Source organism: Cervus canadensis, chromosome 24, assembly GCF_019320065.1.
Source record: "Cervus canadensis isolate Bull #8, Minnesota chromosome 24, ASM1932006v1, whole genome shotgun sequence".
Classification (NCBI taxonomy): Eukaryota; Metazoa; Chordata; class Mammalia; order Artiodactyla; family Cervidae; genus Cervus; species Cervus canadensis.
In genome coordinates this window covers 49,372,186-49,392,522 of record NC_057409.1, presented here as the reverse complement: position 1 = coordinate 49,392,522, position 20,337 = coordinate 49,372,186, and the positions used below count along the sequence as shown (strand labels likewise).

Sequence of the window (20,337 nt, the reverse complement as noted above, 5' to 3'; positions counted from 1 at the left end):
AAAATCTATCTCATGGTTTACTGTGACCTTTAAATGGCATAATGAATCAAAGGGCTACAGATGATTCATTTTACCTTCTTTTCTACATTACCAACCTTCTAGTTCATTAGTGGTTGCAGGACTACTTTCTATCTTGATTCCAGAATGAGGTTTAATGGTCTCTACTGGGCCACTGAAGAGGATACAGTTATTCTGTTATTCATATGTAATAATCCATAGAATTTCTTCTTACAAATGCATTTTCCAACTTACAATTACATACATACATCTTTTCTCTGCCAAACTAAATTCCTTGAGGGGCACATACTCCATAGCTTTTTGTCAAATAATACTTGTGTCACCTTATACAGTGAATGTACAAAACTCTTTAATCAAATTAAAAATGTTATTTAAGTGATACAAAATTTAAATTCAGTACTAACCAAAGGGAATACTTTGGATTTTTATATGTCAGCTCTTATCTGTGTAGTGGCTACCTCAAGAATGGAAATGTTTTTGTGTATGTATATATCAAAAGGATAATCACTAGTGTATTTTAAACTTATTCACAAATTGCAAAAGAATATACAGTAGAAATGGGAAAGAGGTATAGGTAATCAAAACAGCTAGTTACTTTGCTTTATAACAGGTTTATTACCTATAAGGTCATCTTTCATTACAAGTAATTCTTATTAAAAATATACTGACTTTAGCCTTTAGAAGAGGTCCGGTTTGTCCCAACAGTTTGATGCTGCCCCCTAGTGTTTGATTGATTCCCCTTGGAGTTTTCATTCCCTTCATCTTTAACTTTTCCCTGAAACAAAACTATTTTAAGTTGCAATTACATTCTTTAGTGCTACTTACATAGTTTACTTTGAGATTTCCTCCAGCTGGTTAATGTTGCTATGATTCCTTTTGAACTGTGAAAAAGATACTACTTTTCACCCTAATTTTTCAAATAGAGGGTGAGTTTGAATGGAGGTTGAACAGTGTAAGTCCTTGTTTTCTTGCAAGTTATGTTGGAGGAATTTTTCGGACAGAAAGCAGTCTGTATGTTAAATATGTATCTTTGAGATTAACTTTGTATATGAATAGTAGCAGTTACTTCAGTCTGGGTTTCTTCTGGTTTAACTTAGTCCCATATAACTGTATTGCCTCCACTGTACTGAAAATGTTAAAATCACATAGCCTTTTTTTTTTAGTTCAAGTTTTTTTGAAACTTTAATGAAATTTGAAAAATAGTCTCAAGGACCTTTAATAACCATAAGATTTCATGTAGTCATTTATGTAAACTCTTATTAAAATGTCAAATTATACCAGTTATCAGTATTCCAAACTACTTTTTTCATTTTCATTTTCTGTAAGTTCTGTGAATAGACCACACACACACAAAACAGGTTTTTCCAAAATAAGCAAAATAATCTAAAGTGTGTCAGATATGAGGCAATTTTTAACTGAAATTGTAAAGTTTAAATAACAATAGCATTATTGAAATTATTTTCAACTGTTTAAGAGACCATGTTTAATATTCAGAACACAATAATTTATTGTCAGCACATCACAGAACATATAGTGTCAAACTCTAATAGATTTTCAGTATTAGATTTTTCATGTGAAAAGGTATTATTGAAAGGGATGATGATTTCATATTTGTTCAGTTCAGTTGCTCAGTCATGTCTGACTCTTTGCAGCCCCATGAACTGCAGCATGCCAGGCTTCCCTGTCCATCATGAACTCTTGAAACTTGCTCCAACTCATGTCCATCAGTTGGTGATGCCATCCAACCATCTCATCCTCTTATGTCCCCTTCTCCTCCTGCCTTCAGTCTTTCCCAGCATCAGGATCTTTTCCAGTGAGTCAGTTCTTTGCATCAGGTGGCCAGAGTATTAGAGCTTCAGCATCAGTCCAGTGAATATTCAGGACTGATTTCCTTTAGGATGGACTAGTTTGATCTCCTTGCAGTCCAAGGGACTCTCAAGAGTCTTCTCCAACACCACAGTTCAGAAGCATCAGTTTTTCTGCGCTCAGCTTTCCTTATGGTCCAACTCTCACATCCATATGTGACTACTAGAAAAACCATAGCTTTGCCTGGATGGACCTTTGTTGTCAGTATCTCTGCTTTTTAATATGCTATCCGGGTTGGTCATAGCTTTTCTTCCAAGAAGCAAGTGTTCTTAATTTCATGACTGCAGTCACCATCTGCAGTGATTTTGGAGCCCAAGAAAATAAAGTCTCTGTTTCCATTGTTTCCCCATCTATTTGCCATGAAGTGGTGGGACTGGATGCCATGATCTTAGTTTTTTGAATGTTTCAGATTTGTAAGTATACGGATAAAACCTAAAATTCTTTTCAAGTACAGTTTCAGTTATTTTCATTAAGAGTTAGTGGTATATGATTTTGTGATTTTGTCTTTATAGGCTTTCCTGGTGGCTCAGTGGTAAAGAATCCGCCTGCCAGTGCAGGAGTAGGGAGTTCAATCCCTGGGTTGGGAAGATCTCCTGGAGAGGCAAATGGTAACCCACTCCAGTATTCTTGCTTGGAAAATCCAATGGACAGAGGAGCTTGACAGGCTACACAGTCCATGGAGTCCCAGAGTCAGACATAACTTAGCGACTAAACAACTATTATGGTTTATATTTACCCTTTATACTGTGGATTTTACTGCCAAAAGAGAAGGTATCAGATAGTTGTTTTTGCATTAACATTTCGTACAGCCATGTTTACACTTATTTTGGGGGACCATCCTTCCCATTCATGGCAGTGGTTTTTGGGAATTAGAGACTGAATCAGAATGTTGGAGATACCTTTTATCATAGATTATGTACTTTCATGGGACCCAGAAGCATTGTTATTAGAATTACTAATTACTATGAACTGCTGTATGACAGTTATTTTTAATACTCTAGTGATTATCAAAGACTTTTCAGTCAGTGATCACTTTAGTTTTTAGATTTATTTTCATTCACATAGAAGAAAATTAAATTGCTTTCAGTTTTAGTAACAAGGTCACAAATACATATATCCCACTGCTCTGTTACTTTAATGTTTGTAAAAAAAACTTTCAGATGCACTTCGTACCCCTAAACTTTTTTTATGAATTCACTTTACATGTTCTGTGAAGTTTTGAGTTTTATGGTAGTGGTTTCCTCTACTGTTGAATTGGTCTGTTGAATTGGTAAATTTTTTAAAAATGTGTAGATTAAGTCAAGGGTCAGCAAGTTACGGCCGTGGACCAAATCAGTTTGCTTTTGTAAATTAAATATTAATGGATACATGAATATATTGTGTATTGCTGCTTTGTGCCATGATGACAAAATTGAGTAGGTGCCATAGAGATCCTAAAATGTTAACTATCTGACCCTTTAAGTCAGCCAACTCCTGGATCCAGTTCTTGGGACTGGATTCTATTCTATCATCATTTGACATGTTGCTGTTTTTAAAATACGTTTTCCTAGTTCCTATATGAGTAAAATACTTTAGCAGAGAAGCATTCAAATATAAATGAATGGATAATAATATGAGTTCTCAGGTATTCTTCACATAAATAGTATAAGAAGCTTTTTGTCTCTTCCCTGTCGGAGGAATAGCACCCTTATTTATGATGCTTAGAGTTGTAATGTGTCCTTTGACCTGAAGCTACTACCTAACTCTATCATTGTGTTTCTACTGCTACTTAGGCAGTGTCTCTCAGTTTACCTTCTCTCATTTAAAAGGTGACTGTGTCTTCCTTGTACCTCCTTCAGAGCAGAAGGTGTTTGATATTTATTTTTGTGGCTTCTCGCTGCCCCTTCCTCTTCCTTTCCTCCTTTCTCCCCACTGCAGTTCATAAGTGTGTTTACAGAACTGTGAACAGGTGTTCTGGTATAATACCGTTCAGTGCACCTTTGCTGAGGCTGAATCATTGTTTTATTCTGTTTACATGTGAGTAAGTATGCTTTGTGCTTTGTTGTAGAAGAACATAGCCTCATGACGGAGGAAAGATTGATTTATATATCAAGGTATATAGAGTAAGATATGATTTGTTAGTACTTTGCAAATCAGTGAGGTCAGTAAAAGTGTAATATTTGAAAAACATTTTATGTAATTATTATGTAATTGTATGCTTAATTACAGCAAAGTTGAGAACAGATACCATGTATTATATATAATGTATGTTGCAAAGCAACAGGATTATGTTTTCTATTTCCATGGACCTTGTTTAATGTAGAATTTCAACTGACTTCATAACTTGTTAATGTTTAGAATATATATGTTAAGATTTTTGTTTTAAGTTAGCATACTCTTGTTTTTTCAAGTAAGGTGAATTATTTGATATATATAGCAACAACAACAACAACCGGTGTAAGTAAGTTTATTTTCAAGAAAATAATCATTAATTTAGAAAAAAGAACTGAAGAAGGAAATCAACTACAATCAAATCACTGAAAGAGATTTTAAGAAAAAGTGTTTAAGCACACTGTAAATATAATATTATCTACAATATAATTTATGATTTGTATATAAAAATGTTTAGAGCTTCTCCTCTGAAGATTGCTGCTTAAACACACGTATTTGAAAGTTTTATTAAGGCAAAAATGTAAACTTTCTTAGTGAACAGATAAAAGACTATTGTTTGTTCAGCGGTTGTTTTATTTTCCCTAAAAAAGAAATGGATGTTATGGGTCATGTTAATTTTAATTACGGCTTTTGTTTTAAAAGAAAACAACACACATTAAATATAGGGAGGGAAAAAAACTTCTTAAATTTAGAAATCATAAAGAAATTGCAAAAATAAATTATAGACTTCAGTGCATGTACATGGAAACACTTCTATCCAGGAAAGGGAAAACATTGTAATCAAAGTAAAAAGGCACTGGACAGAATTGAAGATGTCTTCTGCAGAAAATATGACTAAGCCATGTTATATAAAAAGTTCCTGTATGTTTATAAAAATATTGAGACACCAGGAATAATCTGAAAATGTAAATAAGAAGAAGGTAATTTTGTATTGTGTGTGTGTTCAGTCCTTTACGACCCCATGGACTGTAGTGTGCTAGGCTCCGTCCATGGGATTTTCCAGGCAAGAATACTAGAGTGCTTTGCCGTTTCCTTCTCCAGGGGTTCTTCCTGACCCAGGGATCAAACATGCTTCCTTCTCTTACGTCTCCTGGATTGGCAGGCTAATTCTTTACCCCTCTGACACCTGGGAATTTTACCTGTTCCAAAATTAATAGTAGCAACCACTGATGAGAATACTATGATCATACAGCTGGTGGCAGTATAGCCAAATTTAATTTGTCTAGAGAACAATTTGAAAGGATGTAACAAGACCTGCCTGAAAAGCATTCAGACTTTTGTGGTCTTTCCCCATATCTTGGACTTATCCAACCAAGCAGGTAAAAAACAATAGCACAAGTTGAAGTTAAAATGATTATATAATGTGATTAAAACTTTGTAAACAAATGCTTGTGAAATCTTGAAACTAATTCACTTTCCTCCAACATGTGACACAATGTGACTTTGTTCACCAGAAACTAAGATTTATAGTTGCTGGATTTTAGTTTTTTCAGTCAGAATTATACAGGAATATAGTTTAAAGAATTAAATAGTTCTATGAAATTAAGGTTGGGGAAAAGAAAAAAAATCAGTCCTCTGCCTTTTTACATTCTGCCTAGAGATATAAGGAACTCTTTTGGTTTCTTAGTTGTTTTGCTGTTCACTGCCATGTCTCCAGTATTCATAACCTGTTGATTTTCAGTTTTAGTCATTGTCTGCTTCGGGTTTGGCACTCTTCCCCCTCCGTGAGCCCTCGCATTTCCCGTATCTCAGTGTCCAGTAGAGTCGTGTTGTAGTTCCGGTTTAGAACAGCGGTGTTGCATCTTTACGACTGTGAAGGTTACTGGCGGCTGTAAACTGGTGTTTACCCTGCGCTACTTTTTCCCCCGGCATTACTCATTTTCTTATTTTTTCTTTTTCTAACTGTCTATATATCACAAAATCTTACCCCAGTCTGTGTATCTGAATGTGATTCTGTAAGACAGAGAATGTGCCCTGAAACACTCTGTTTATTTAAGAAATCTATGTAGTTTTCTTTATATTGGAGAAGGTTGAACTTGACTATAAAGATGGATTGATAATTGATTAATGCAATTGGTGTTTGCTAGTAGAAATTAAGTAGTTTTGATACTTGAATTATATTTTTGTAAGATTCTGCTAAATCTTTTAAAGCTAAACCATTTAGCTTTGTTCAAACAACTGTAAGGACAGCTAAAATTTATCAGATAGAAAGCTTCCCTGGTGGAGAAGAAGTGGCCTGTGTTTTCAGCAGCATCAAAAAATGTTAATATTATGAAAATGTTGCCTTGGAGATTCTGTGTTTTTTTTTTTTCCCCTAATCTTATGCAAAGGAAGGATCATTTTACCTGGCAGTGCTTATGAATGGTAAGTTGGTACAAAATCAGGGACGTGTAACAGTGACAAGATGCTGAAAAAGGAAAATAGGAAGAGTGACGATGAATGGAGTAATAAAGATTTGAGGCAGTGGCAGTCACTGTTCTTAGAATGAAGGCAACGGCCAGGGATGATGACTGGAAAGAGAACCCAGCTCTGCAAGTTGAAAGGAAAAGGGATGTGTTTCTCACCCAGGTCCTAAGGTTAGCCCTCTGTCTTTAAGTCCTCTTTATGACTACATGTTGTGTAGGTGTATATGCATTTGTAGTGGAAAGAGGTTGAAGCTTATTAAATTGAAAGGCTAACTAAAATTATAAACATTTTAGTAGCTTCAAAAAGCATCACAGTATTTTGTGATTGATAAAGGTCAACCAGCTCATACATGTACAAATTTCGGACGTTCTTTGTATTCACAAACAGCAAAACAGACACAGGAATGTCAAAGGTGGCTTTCTATAATATGGTTCCACATTCCCTGTAATGAATGTTTGAAAAGCAGAGACTTCAGATAGTTTGAACATTTAATGAGAAAATGTAGGTTTCTACATGAATGTTTAGAATACAATAATAGATTTGATGTGTGATTACTTGATCTAGTACATTTGATCAATGCTCATGTTTATATTCTGTCTCTTGAAAAATAAAAGTGAAACAGGAGGAGCCCTGAATTGCCTGAGCTCCATTAACATGCCTCTACTATTTTCATATGAATGAGTTGCAGGGTAAATATTAGAGATTGTCCTTATTTTGATAAAAGCTACATTAACATTCCAAACTGAGGTAAAGTGGGGGAATGAAAAAGGAAACCTTGAAGCTCTAAGAGGATTTAAGGGTTCTTGATAAGGACTGATTAGTGAAGTAATATTATGCCTTGAAGTTTTATAAAGTCAGTGAAACTGATGTGTCATGGTAATTCTTTGCAACTCTTTCTCAGTTGGGTGCCTCCTGTAATCTAAGAGTTGTGCTTGGATGCACTAACACTGCATATGCTCTCGGAATATTTTTGGTAGCATTCTTTGGAAGGAGTCAAAGCGAAGGGACCTTTTCCCCACTCTGGTTCTGTACTTTTCAGAAGTTAAATGAAAGACCTGTGGTACCACATCAATTAGAGGTAATACTTCAGGTTAATAAACTTTACAAAGTACACATTTCACATCCTTTAGTTCAGTTGGTGGGTATGGGAAGGGACTGTTTCCCCTGTTCTTGAGAGAGGAAACCGTGACAATGAACTAGAGACGAAGGTTTCTGACTCCTGATTCTATTCTATGTACATTACATTGGGTGATAATATCAGAAATGGAATTTAAAATGGATCCAAGTTCAGTTCAGTCGCTCAGTGGTGTCCGACTCTTTGCGACTCCATGGACTGTAGCATGCCAGGCCTCCCTGTCCATCCCCAACTCCTGGAGTTTACCAAGTAAACTTGGATCCCGGAGGATCCAAGTTATATTACTATCAATAACTTGCACTTAAATAACATTTAAACACTTACAGTAAAATGGAAAAACATTTAAAACTTTATCATTATAAAAAAAGGATACACATTTTATTTGGTCTTCATAATTACTGTGAAATAGAACTGGAATTAAAACCCCCACTTTATACTTGGTGTAAGACTTAAAGAGGCTAAGTAATTTGCCCAGCATCCTATAGCTAGTAAGGGGCAAGACCAGGTTTCTGAGATCTTTGTCTTTTAGACTAGTATTTCTTCAGTAAACCACTAGTCTCATTGCTTCTCATGCATTTTGTGTGTACTGTTGTTGAATTGTAGAGGGAAACTAAATTGGTGTCTAACTACATGGATAAATTTTGCTAAAGTAATTTAGTAATATGCCAGTTGTATTATATTTATGTGATTCAGGGTATAAATAAACTTCTGCCATGGTAGTGAAACCTTTCCCAAAAAATGAAGTCGTCTTTGAAATTAGGGTGCCATGTATATTATTGAATAGATTTTCATGTTAAGTTTACTTAATACATGATATATTTCCATAATCCAGGTTGAGGGTTTTAGTGATTTCTCTCTTGGTTTCCACCTCATTGACCTTTAAAATATCAATCTGGAACATTGAAATAGCTAGTTTTAAAACATTGCTAAGTGAGTTATATTTTTTCTCTGATTGTTAGTTTGTGTATATATGTATTTGTATGTGTGAGAGTCAAGAGCCTGAGACACACATTAACTCTGGTTCTTTCATTTGACCTACATTTTCCTTTAAAAAAAAGTCCCCGTGAGTAAAGCTTGTTCACTTTGTTCTTATACACAGGATGTACTTGGTTGGCCTCTGTAGTAACAGGAGCCATGTATTGGGAATTATTTTTCTTACATCAGTCAATCATTTTGTTAAGTAATATAGTGATATTAGGGCTTCCTCAGTGTCTCAGCAGTAAAGAATCCTCCTGCAAAGGAGATATGGATTCAATCCCTGGGTCGGGAAGATCCCCTGGAGGAGGAAATGGCAACCCACTCTAGTATTCTTGCCTGGAGAATCCCATGGACAGAGGAGCCTGGCGGGCTACAGTCCACGGGATCGCAGGGTCAAAAACTTAGCACACATACTCACAGTATGCGTGCTACTATGCGCATACTTTTTTTTTTTTAACTGACTGTAAGTATTAGAGACCATTTCTTTTCCCTTTAAAATATTTTGGTAGTATGTTTTAGATGGATTGCATTAGTAGTTATCCCACAGTGTTCTAGTTTTTAAGATATACAGATACACTGGTGTGGCGGAAAGAGCCCCTGACTTTCAAGTCAGGGGACTGCCACAAACTTGAAGTATCACTTTAATCATATGTATACCTCTGGGTCTTAGATATCCATGTATTTTAAAAAAAAAAGTGTTTAGTTGTTTATACTTAAGAATCTTTTCATCTTACACTTTCTACAACCCTATTTTCATTTGTATGAAATAAAGATCATTATCTTTCTTGAGGCAAAATACCTATAGACAGATTAGTGTACTTAGGTATGTTCATGATAAAAGTGTTTTATCTACTTAAAAATTGAAAAATTTATTTGCCATTTTATGTAGGAAAACTACAATTGAAAGCCTCTAATTAAAAATTTTTGTAAATCTGTATAGAAGAACTTACTGTGGAGATTCTCATTCCTGATTACTTTTAAGGTTTTAGTTAACCTTTTTCTTAGGTATAATCATATATTTTGTTAAGCAAGATTCTTTGGTTACAAATGATTTTTTTCTCTGGTTAAAAAATGGATTTTCTGTTATGGTATTTTTAAGAATGCATGCAGAGACTGTGAAATTAGAATAAAAGATCTCCAATTTAGTTAACAGTATTATATCAGTGTCAGTTTCCTGGTTTTGAAAATGTGCTTATGTAAAATGTTTTCATTGGGGAAAATTGGGTAAAGAGTACATGGGTAAACTCTGAACTGTTTTCACAAGTTCAAGTTCTTGTGAGTCTTAAATTATTTTAGAAAACTTAAATTCATCTTTGGGTATGGTTAAGTATGGGTCTGCTTCTAGAAACTGCATATTACTGATTTTACTAATTGAAAGTTGAAATATGTATTCTTAATGGATTAAAAGTTATGTTGTGTCTGAAATATAGAACACCTCTAGAAAAGCACCCAGATGTTAAGTGTGAAAGTGAAGTGAGAGTGAAAGTCGCTCAGTTGTGTCTGACTCTTTGTGACCCTGTGGACTGTACAGTCCATGGAATTCTCCAGGCCAAAATACTGGAGTGGGAAGCTGTTAAGTGTAAACCTTGACAGGTTTATGAAGTGAACACACCTGGGTAACCAGCTGCTGCTGCTGCTGCTAAGTCACTTCAGTCGTGTCCGACTCTGTGTGATCCCATAGACGGCAGCCCACTAGGCTGTCCCTGGGATTCTCCAGGCAAGAACACTGGAGTGGGTTGCCATTTCCTTCTCCAAGGCATGAAAGTGAAAAGTGAAAGTCAAGTTGCTTAATCGTGTCCGACTCTTAGCGACCCTGTGGACCGCAGCCTACCAGGTTCCTCCATCCATGGGATTTTCCAGGCAAGAGTACTGGAGTGGGGTGCCATTGCCTTCTCCGGGTAACCAGCACCCACGGGTAAAGATAGACTACAAACTGCAGCACAGAACTCCTGCCTGGTTCCTCTCATCACTTTTCACACCAAAGAATAACCACTAGCCTCATTGAACATTTAGGTCTGATGTTAGTGTTAAAATATTAGTGTTTTATAGAAAAATGTGGGTTTCATTTTTTCTTTGCATCAAATATAATGTATTTACATCAGAAATAGTGTATACAGCCCAATGATTAAAGTACTTATTTGTGAATTAACCTGACCCTTCATGTAGAAATTACACAATGAGAGAATACTTAAACCTTTCACCGTGATAGTCAATTGGAAATCAGTAAGAAAAGATGAAATTAAATGTGTGGTGGCAACTACACATTTTCCAGAAACCATTCTTTTCTTGTGCAGTAGGATTATGCATAGCTGTCTGTAGTAACCAGAAGTCTTGAGTGAATAACTTAATGTATATTTGCTGAATTGAAAACCAAATCAGTTATAAAACTAATATACTCAATTCCCAAAACTTTAAAAACTGTGAAACGTAAGTGACAGCAGAAGATTTTGTCTAGGGCAAAACTGAGTCCTGTAAAGGCCAGTATTTAGGATTGAGTGGTAAATGGACTTGGGCAACATTTCCACCATTCCTGCCTCCACCCCGAAGATCTTTTTGCTATGGATAGGAAAGGATCCTTAAGAAAAGGATTCCATAGAATGCTTGGGAAACTAAGTTGTAGGTGAGACTGTATTTTCCAGTCTCCTTATTTTGATTGATTGAGCCGATGTGGCTATGTTCTTGCCAATGAAGTCTGAGAAGTGATGAAAGCAATATCTACTTTATTTGCTGCTTCAGAAATTTCTGAACCTGGATTTCCATTGTTTGTTTTACCACTGACAAGAATAGCACTCATGTAAGATTGATGTGTCTCTGACTAACTGGGGCTCACAAACCTGGAGCAGTCATCTTGGATGGGTATTAAGAGAAATAAACTTGCTTGTTTCTCTTAAGCCACTACGCTTTGAGAGAAGTTTCTTTGCAATAGCTGCTTAGCCTGTGCTGACAAATGCATAGTTCATCCAAGTGATTCTTAGGCATGCATCTGCTATCACTGTTCTAAAGTTGCAAAGTTAATGTATGATTTACTTTTAAGAATACTTAACACAGATTTAAATATTACCTGTATAATGTCACTCATGTATTTATTTGCCTTCCTGTGATGCTCTCTTGAATGTAAATGATTATGACTAGGGGACTCAAGATAGCAGAATCTTTTCAGTAAACAAATTGAGTACGTTTAAAAAGTGTTTAAAAATGACAATTTAAAGCTCATATAGGGGACTTCCCTGGTGGTCCAGTGGCTAAGACTCTGAGCTCCCAGTGCAGGGGGCCCAGGTTTGATCCCTGGTCAGGGAGCTAGATCCCACATGCTACAACTAAGACCCAGGGCAGCCAAATAAATAAATAAAATAAAATAAAATTTAAAAATAAATAAATAAATAAATAAAGCTCATATAGATCACTGACATTTTTTGTGTTGCATGGAGTCATTCATTTGATGTTGCCTGATTGATATGTTTGTATGTTTTATTTTCACCACTGGTACTTATTCATTTGACAGTGGGATAATATGCACTGAAGAAACGGCAGGACATTTACATGTCAGACGAACAGAGCAACATTCATTCAGAGCATCGCCTTTCACTAGCATCTTCTAGTGGAAAACCAAGGTAATTGGAGGGTGTGTAATGTCCTCTTTCTGCTATTAATAGCAATTGTCTTAATTATCTATGCTCTTTCATCTTCATTAGTCTATAGGTAAAATTGATATGTTTTAAATGGTGACTTTATCCTTGAGACTATTATATAAGAAACTGAAGTGTTTGGATTAAAAAACAAAATCTCCAACTTAATGTAGCTTTGGGATTAAATATATTTTATAGACTATTTTCCGAAAGTCCTAACTCACATAAGCCACATGTGATAATTAAACCTAATTTATTCAGGTGATGCTCAATTTAATTGAGTATCATTTGACATAAATGGGAGTGTTTGATAATTTACTTGTATAGGTAGTATCTCAAACTTTAGCTAGCAACAGACTCAACTAGGAAGACTGGTTGACACTGCTGAGCCCTAACCTCAGAGTTCGAGATTTAGTAGGTCTGGGCGGGGCGAAAGAATTTACATTTCTAAGAAATTCTCAGGTAATCATGATATGGCTTCTGCTGCTGCTCCAATATATGTTGATTAATCACTGATGGTGGCTAGGTATCAAACTTTAAAAAAGTACATACCGTACAGATGACTTCTGACTTAGGGTATTTTGAATTTACAATGGTGAAAAAGCAGTATGCGTTCAATATTTGAATTTTGAATTTTTATCTTTGCCCAGCTAGTGATATACAGTACCATACACTCATGATGCTGGGCAGTGGCAGTGAGCTGCGGCCCACAGTCAACTGTGCAATCATAGGGGTAAGCAGGCAGTCTGTATCGATTCATACAACCTTTTTTTTTTTTCCCATACAACCTTCTGTTTTTCACTTTCAGTACAGTATTCAGTAAAGTTCATGAGATTATTATGAAACAGGCTTTGTGTTAAATGATTTTGTAGACTAATTAATGGTAAGTGGTCTGAGCACATTTACAGTAGGCTGGGCTAGCTATGATGTTCAATAGATAATGTATAGTAAATGTATTTTCAACTTACGATATTTTTCAAGTTAGGATGGATTGAGGCATAACCCCACCATTAAGTTGAGGAAGATCTGTATAACAAAGACCTGAAACCCATTATTGCTGGTTTAACAAATACAAAATATTTTGTCACATTGCCTCAGCTTCCCTTCACTTTTTAAGAAATAAAAACACTGCAGATGCTGCTAAATATGCATACTACCTCTACCATCTGACTCCCTTTCTTCTCTTGTGAAAAGTTAACTACTCTCTAGAATGTAATCACCCATATTAAGCTCTTGCTACATGTATATATACCCTCAAATTAAGGTATTTTTCATGTTTTTAATTGTGTTTAAATGAAATAACATATCTTTTTGAACTTTACTCTTTATGTTTCTAAGATTTGTGCTTGTTCTGTATTGTTTCATAGCCACACATTTATAACTTCAGCATAGTTTTTAATTACATAAGTATCCATATTTTTTTTTTTACTCTGTTCTTCTGATGGGCATTTAGGTTTGTATCAGGCACTAATGGTTATATAATAAATTGCCATTCCTTATTTACCTCCTTTTTCCTTGTTGTTAGTATGCCTCCCATATGTATAGGAAAGATGGCTTCTTTCCAATCAGAAGAGAATGAATGTTGATTTGTCTTAGCTGATGGTGGAATTTTATCCTTTATCAGTTTTATTATGGGTATGTAGTACAGTCCTGATGAAAGACAGGTAAAGCGAAATCCGAGAGGAGCTTCTAGAAAGTTTTTGTCCCTGAATAAAAAGAAGATGAACCTTCCAGCTTTGGATATGGTTGTGCAAGGATGGAGTAGTTACAGCAAGAGCAGTTTCTTGAAGTTCTGAGAAGACAGATCCCATCTGAGGATGAGAGATTTTGGGTTATTGCTTTTGTAATTGGCCTTAAACCATTTCCCCCCAATTTTTTAATGTGAAAATTTCTTTTGTTTTAACCACTTTTAGTTGTTTTGTTATTTGCAACTGAAGCATCCTGTTACAAGATAGTTAACATTGAAAAAGAAATTCATCATTACTGCAGTCAAGATTCTTGAATTTATCTCCTGGGCATATGTGTATGAGTTTCTCCAGGTGGGTAGGTAGGTAGATAGATAGAAGCAGAATTTTGGAGCTGTGAAAGTGTGTTCATAGTCAGCTTCCCCAAAAGGTTGCACCAGTTTATACTCCCATCAGCATGTAAGGTAGTTTCTGTTTCTTTACATCTGGTTTTTGATTAACATCTGGTATTTTCAGGTATTAATTTTTGCCTCTTAATGTCTTATGTTCTTCTTTATATCATACACAAAATCATTGTTAGTGATTCTTTTTCTGGACTCTGTTCTTCTTTGGTCTATCTGTGTTATTTTAGTTATTGTAACTTTCTAAAAAGAAGTCTTTATCATCTTGCTAATTTTCTGAACTTGGTTGATTGCCCTTCGGTTTTTCTCTTCCATATGAATACTTGGATGAACTTATGCAGTCTCACGAAAGTTGACAGCTGCAAGATTTTGATTGACGTTGAATTAGATCTGTATGTATACACTTGGAAGACTATATATCTTAAGTTGTTTATTCCATTCATGTAGGTGGTCTTTGTACAGTTTTTGCAATTCTTCTTTACTGCCCTTCAATAGTATCTTATACACTTCTCCTTTCACTGGTCTTACTCTGTTTCTGTCTAGGAACCTAGTAATTTTTGTTTATCATTATGTTTTCTAATTGGTTTTCACTGCATAAAATTTGATTTTTAAAAACTTTTTATTGAAGTACTATATGTATACAGAAAAATAAGCAGTATGATAAGCACAGTGAATTATCACAAAGTAAACATTACCATTACTCAAGAAAGAGAACATTATTACAATTTCCAATCCCAATTATTACCCCCTACCTTCCCTTCAGAAAATAACCATTAAGGCATCTTGGTTTAGTTTTGCCCATTTTAAATTATATATAAATAGACTTTTGCCCAATGTTTTATTTAGTGTTTGTTATCTTTTTTGGTTGTTGTTCAGTCACTAAGTTGTGTCCAGCTCTTTGCAACCCCATGGACTGTGGCACACCATGCTACCCTGTCCTTCACTATCACCTGGAGTTTGCTCAAACTCATGTTCATTGAGTTGATGATGCCATCTAACCATCTCATTGTGTATTGTCCCCTTCTCCTCCTGCCCCCAGTCTTTTCCAGCATCAGGGTCCTTTCCAGTGAGTTGGCTCTTTGCATCAGGTGGCCAAAGTATTGAGGCTTCAGCCACTGTCCTTCCAAAGAATATTCACAGTTGAGTTCCTTTAGGATTGACTGGTTTGATCTCCTTGCAGCCTTAAGGGACTCTCTGGAGTCTTCTGCAGCACCACAGTTCTAAAGTATCAATTCTTCGGTGCTCAGCCATGAAGCACTATGGTCCAATTCTCACATTTGTTCATGAATACATCTGTTCATGAATACTGGAAGAACCATAACTTTGACTATATGGACCTTTGTCAGCAAAGTGATGTTCAGACTAGCCATATTTTAAGTGCTCAGCAACCACATGTGGCTACTGGCTACTCTGCTGGAAAGTATAGATCTAAAAGATTAATATTTGGGAGACTTAGCTTCAACACCTTCAATATAGGATATAATATGCATTCTAAAGGAAAGACTGATAAAATATACAGTTACTTTTGCTCAGTCTCAATTTGTGAGATTCATTTATGTTAGTGTGTGAAGCTTTAATTTTATTTTCATTCCTGTGTAGTATTCCATTGTAAAATTGTTCTGTTTTTATTTATTTATTTGTTTGTTAACATTCTACTGTTGATGGACATTTGGCCTTTTGCTTGTTTTGAGCTATGATGAATAATGATTGTGTGAATTTTTATGTTCATTCATTTCTTTTGGTGTCCCTGTACATGTGTTTCTGCATACATCCAAGAGAAGTATTGCCATGTGAGAGGATGTGCTTATGTTCATCTTCTGGTAGATCCTACCAAACAGCTTTCCAGAGCTTACCAATCTACAGTCCCACCAGTAGTGTATGCAAGTTCTAACTGACTCCATATTCTTGCCTACATCTTTTATGTTTTATTCATTCTGGTGGGTATGTAGTGGTATCTACTTGTGATTTTAATTTATAGTTCTCTATTAAGGTTGAGAATCTTTTCATATGCTTCTTAGTAATTTGGCTAACCTCTTATAAAATGCCTGTTCAAAACCTACCTATCTTTCCATTGAGTTGTCTCATAACTTTCATATTGATTTGTAGACATTCCTTATCTATTCTTGACTATTAACATTGCCATACTCTTCTACCAATCTGTTGTTGCCTTTTTTTACACTCTTGATGAATATCAATTTCTTTATTTTATTGTAGTATATTTTATCTGTCTTTCCTTTATAATGCATGTTATGTCCTGTCTTGAAAGTCATGAGATTAGTTTCCCAAATAAATCTTCTAGATCTATACTTTCCAGTACAGTAATTAGTAGCCACATGTGGCTACTGAGCATTTGAAATGTGACTAGTCTGAATTAAGATGTCTTTGGACACACATCAAGCCTCAGTAAATTTAAGAAAATTGAAATCATATCAAGCATCTTTTCTTACAACTACACTAAGAGACTAGATATCAATTACAGGGGAATAAACTGTAAAAAAAAAACACACACAAACACATGAAGATTTAACAATACGTTTCCAAATAATGAACACATTACTGAAGAAATAAAAAGGGAAATAAAAAAATTCCTAGAAACAAATGACAATGAAAATATGACCCAAAATCTATGGGATGCCACAAAAGCAGTTCTAAGAGGTAAGTTGATAGCAATGCAATCCTACCTCCAGAAACAGCAAAAACATTGAATAGAGAACCTAACTCTATACCTAAAACAGCCTAAAAAAGAACAGAAAAACTCCAAAGTTAGTAGAAAAAAATCATAAAGATCAGAGCTGAAATAAATGAAAAATTAAGGAAACAGTAATAAAGATTAATAAAACTAAAAGCTGGTCCTTTGAGTGGATAAACAAAATTGGCAAACCATTAGCCAGACTCATCAAGCAAAAGGGGGAGAAAAATCAACAAACTTAGAAATGAAAAAGGAGAGAGATTACAACAGACAACACAGAAATACAAAGGATCATAAGAGACCATTATGAGCAACTATATATACCAATAAAATGGACAAACTGGAAGAAATGGACAGATGCTTAGAAAAGTTCAACCTTCCAAGACTGAACCAAGGAGAAATAGAAATTAGGAACAACCTAATCACAAGCACTGAAATCTAAACTGTGATAAAAAAAATTTCCCAAAAAACAAAAGCCCAGGGTCAGATTGCTTCACAGGTGAATGCCATCAAACATGTAGAGAAGAACTAATGCCTATACTTCTGAAGATTTCAGAAAATCACAGAAGAAGGAACACTTCCCAAACTCATTCTACGAGGCCACCATCACCCTGATACCAAAAACAGATAAAGCTATCACAAAAAAAGAAAATTGCAGGCCAGTATCACTGGTGAACATAGATGCAAAAATCCTCAACAAAATTCTAGCAAACAGAATTCAGCAACACTTTAAAAATATCATATACCGTGATCAAATTGGTTTCATACCAGGGATGCAAAGATTCTTCAATATATGCAAATCAATCAATGTCATACACCATATTAACAAATTGAAATATAAAAACCATATGATAATCTTAATAGATGTCAAAAGCCTTTGACAAAATTCACCCATTTATGATTAAAAAAAAAAACTCCAAAAAATGGGCATAGAAGGAACCTACCTCAACATAGTAAAGGCCATATATGATAAAACCCACAGCAAACATTCTCAGTGGTGAAAAACTGAAAGCATTCCCTCTAAGATCAGGAATAAGACAAGAGTGCCCACTCTTGCCAGTATTATTCAGCATATTGTTGGAAATCCTAGCTATGGCACAAAAGGAAAAGAAAAGAAAAGGAATCCAGATTGGAAAAGAAGTAAAATTCTCACTGCAGATGACATGATACTATACAAAGAAAACTCTAAAAGATACTATATCTGAAAATTAACTAGAGCTAATTCAGTGAATTTAGTAAAATCACAGGATACAAAATCAATACACAGAAATCACTTGCATTCCTATACACGAACAATGAAAAATCAGAGATTAAGAAGTCAATCTCATTTACCATTGCCATAAACAGAATAAAATATCTAGGAATAAACCTACCTAAGGAGACAAAAAAGCTGTATACAGAAAACTATGATACTGATACAAGAAATCAAAGATGATATAAACAGATGAAGAGATGTTCCATGTTCCTGGGTTGAAAGAATCAATATTGTGAAAATGACTCTATTGCTAAATGCAATCTGCAGATTCAGTACAATCCCTATCAATTTACCAATGGCATTTTTTTACAGAACTAGAACAAAAAATTTCACAATTTGTATGGAAACACAGAAGACCCCGAATGGCCAAGGCAATCTTGAGAAAGAAGAATGAACCTGGAAGAATCAACCGTCCTGACTTCAGACCATACTATGAAGCTATAGTCATCAAGACAGTATGGTACTGACATAAAAACAGAACTATAGCCCAACGGAACAAGATAGCCTAGAGATAGGGGACCCATAGGTGTATGGATTTGTCTTTGACAAAGGAGGCAAGAAGATACAATGGAAAAAAGATAGTCTCTTCAATAAGTGGTGCTGGGAAAACTGGACAGCTATATGTAAAAGAATGAAATTAGAACACTTCCTAACACCATACACAAAGATAAACTCAAAATGGATTGAAGAACTAAATGTAAGACTAGAAACTACAAAGCTCTTAGAGGAAAACAGGCAGAACACTCTATGACATAAATCACAGCAAGATCCTCTATGACTAATCCTAGAGTCAGCTTCTAGAGTAATGGGAATAAAAAAATAAAACTAAACAAATGGGACCTAATTAAACTTAAAAACTTTTGCACGGCAAAAGAAACTTTTATAAACAAGGCGAAAAAACAACCCTCAGGGTGGGAAAAAAGCAAAAAAAAAAAATTGACAAATGATTGGTTTCTAAAATACATAGGAAGCTCATGCAACTCAAGCCAGAAAAACAACTCAACCCAAAAGTGGACAGAAGACCTAAACAAACATTTCTCCAAAGAAGACATAAAGATGGCTAATATACACATGAAAAGATGCTCAACATCACTCATTGTTAAAGAAATGCGAATCAGAACTACACTGAGAGATCACCTCTCCTGGGTCAGAATTGCCATCATCAAAAAATCTACAAACAACAAATGCTGGAGAGGGTGTGGAGAAAAGGGAACCCTCTTGCACTGTTGGTGAGAATGTGAATTGATAACAGCTACTTTGGAAGACAGTATGGCAACTCCTTAAACTAGAAATAAAACTATCATGTGACCCAACAGTTCCAATATTAGGTGTATATCATGAAAAAACTGTAATTGAAAAAGATACATGTACCCCAGTGTTCATTGCAACACTGTTCACAATAGCTAGGATATGGAAGCAACCTCCAGGTCCATTGGCAGCTGAATGGATAAAGAAGCTGAGGTTCATATACACAATGGAATATTACTCAGTGATAGAAAGTAGTGCATTTGAGTTAGTTCTAATGAAGTGGATAAACCTAGAGCCTATTATGCAGAGTGAATTCAGAGAAAAACAAATACTGTATATTAGTACATATATATGGAATCTAGAAAAATGATACAGATGAACCTATTTGCAGGGTGGTAGTGAAGACGCAGACATAGAGAACAGACTTGAGGACACCATGCTAGGAAGAAGAGGGTGGGATAAATGGAGAGAGTAGCAGGGAAACCTATACCCTACCGTTTGGAAATTTGCTGTATGCTGCAGGGAACTCAGTCCAGGGCTTTGTGACAACCTAGAGCAATGGGAAGTTGGAGGGAGGTTCAAGAAGGAGGGGACATATGTATACTTATGGCTTATGCATGTTGCTGTATGGCCGAAACCAACACAATATTGTAAAACAATTATTCTTGATTAAAAATGAATACAATTTTTTAAAAGTTCTGTAAGTATAAGATGAACTCCCCAGGTCGGTAGGTGCCCAATATGCTACTGGAGATCAGTGGAGATATAACTCCAGAAAGAATGAAGAGACGGAGCCAAAGCAAAAACAACACCCAGTTGTGGATGCGACTGGTGATGGAAGCAAGGTCCGATGCTGTGAAGAGCAATATTGCATTGGAA

At 35.4% G+C, this 20,337-nt stretch overlaps 1 protein-coding gene across 3 annotated transcripts in view; it reads left to right on the top strand.

Moving 5' to 3' along the window:
* The window catches only part of SLC39A10 (solute carrier family 39 member 10), a 143,258-nt gene that overhangs the window by 80,376 nt on the left and 42,545 nt on the right, over positions 1 to 20,337 (top strand). For 2 of the 3 annotated variants that reach the window (XM_043444901.1, XM_043444899.1), the window contains one exon: positions 12,057 to 12,165. The exons of the other annotated variant lie outside the window; for it this stretch is intronic. The gene's annotated coding sequence lies outside the window, so the exon portion shown is untranslated. The remainder of the gene's footprint in view (positions 1 to 12,056; positions 12,166 to 20,337) is intronic. 3 annotated transcript variants of the gene reach the window in all.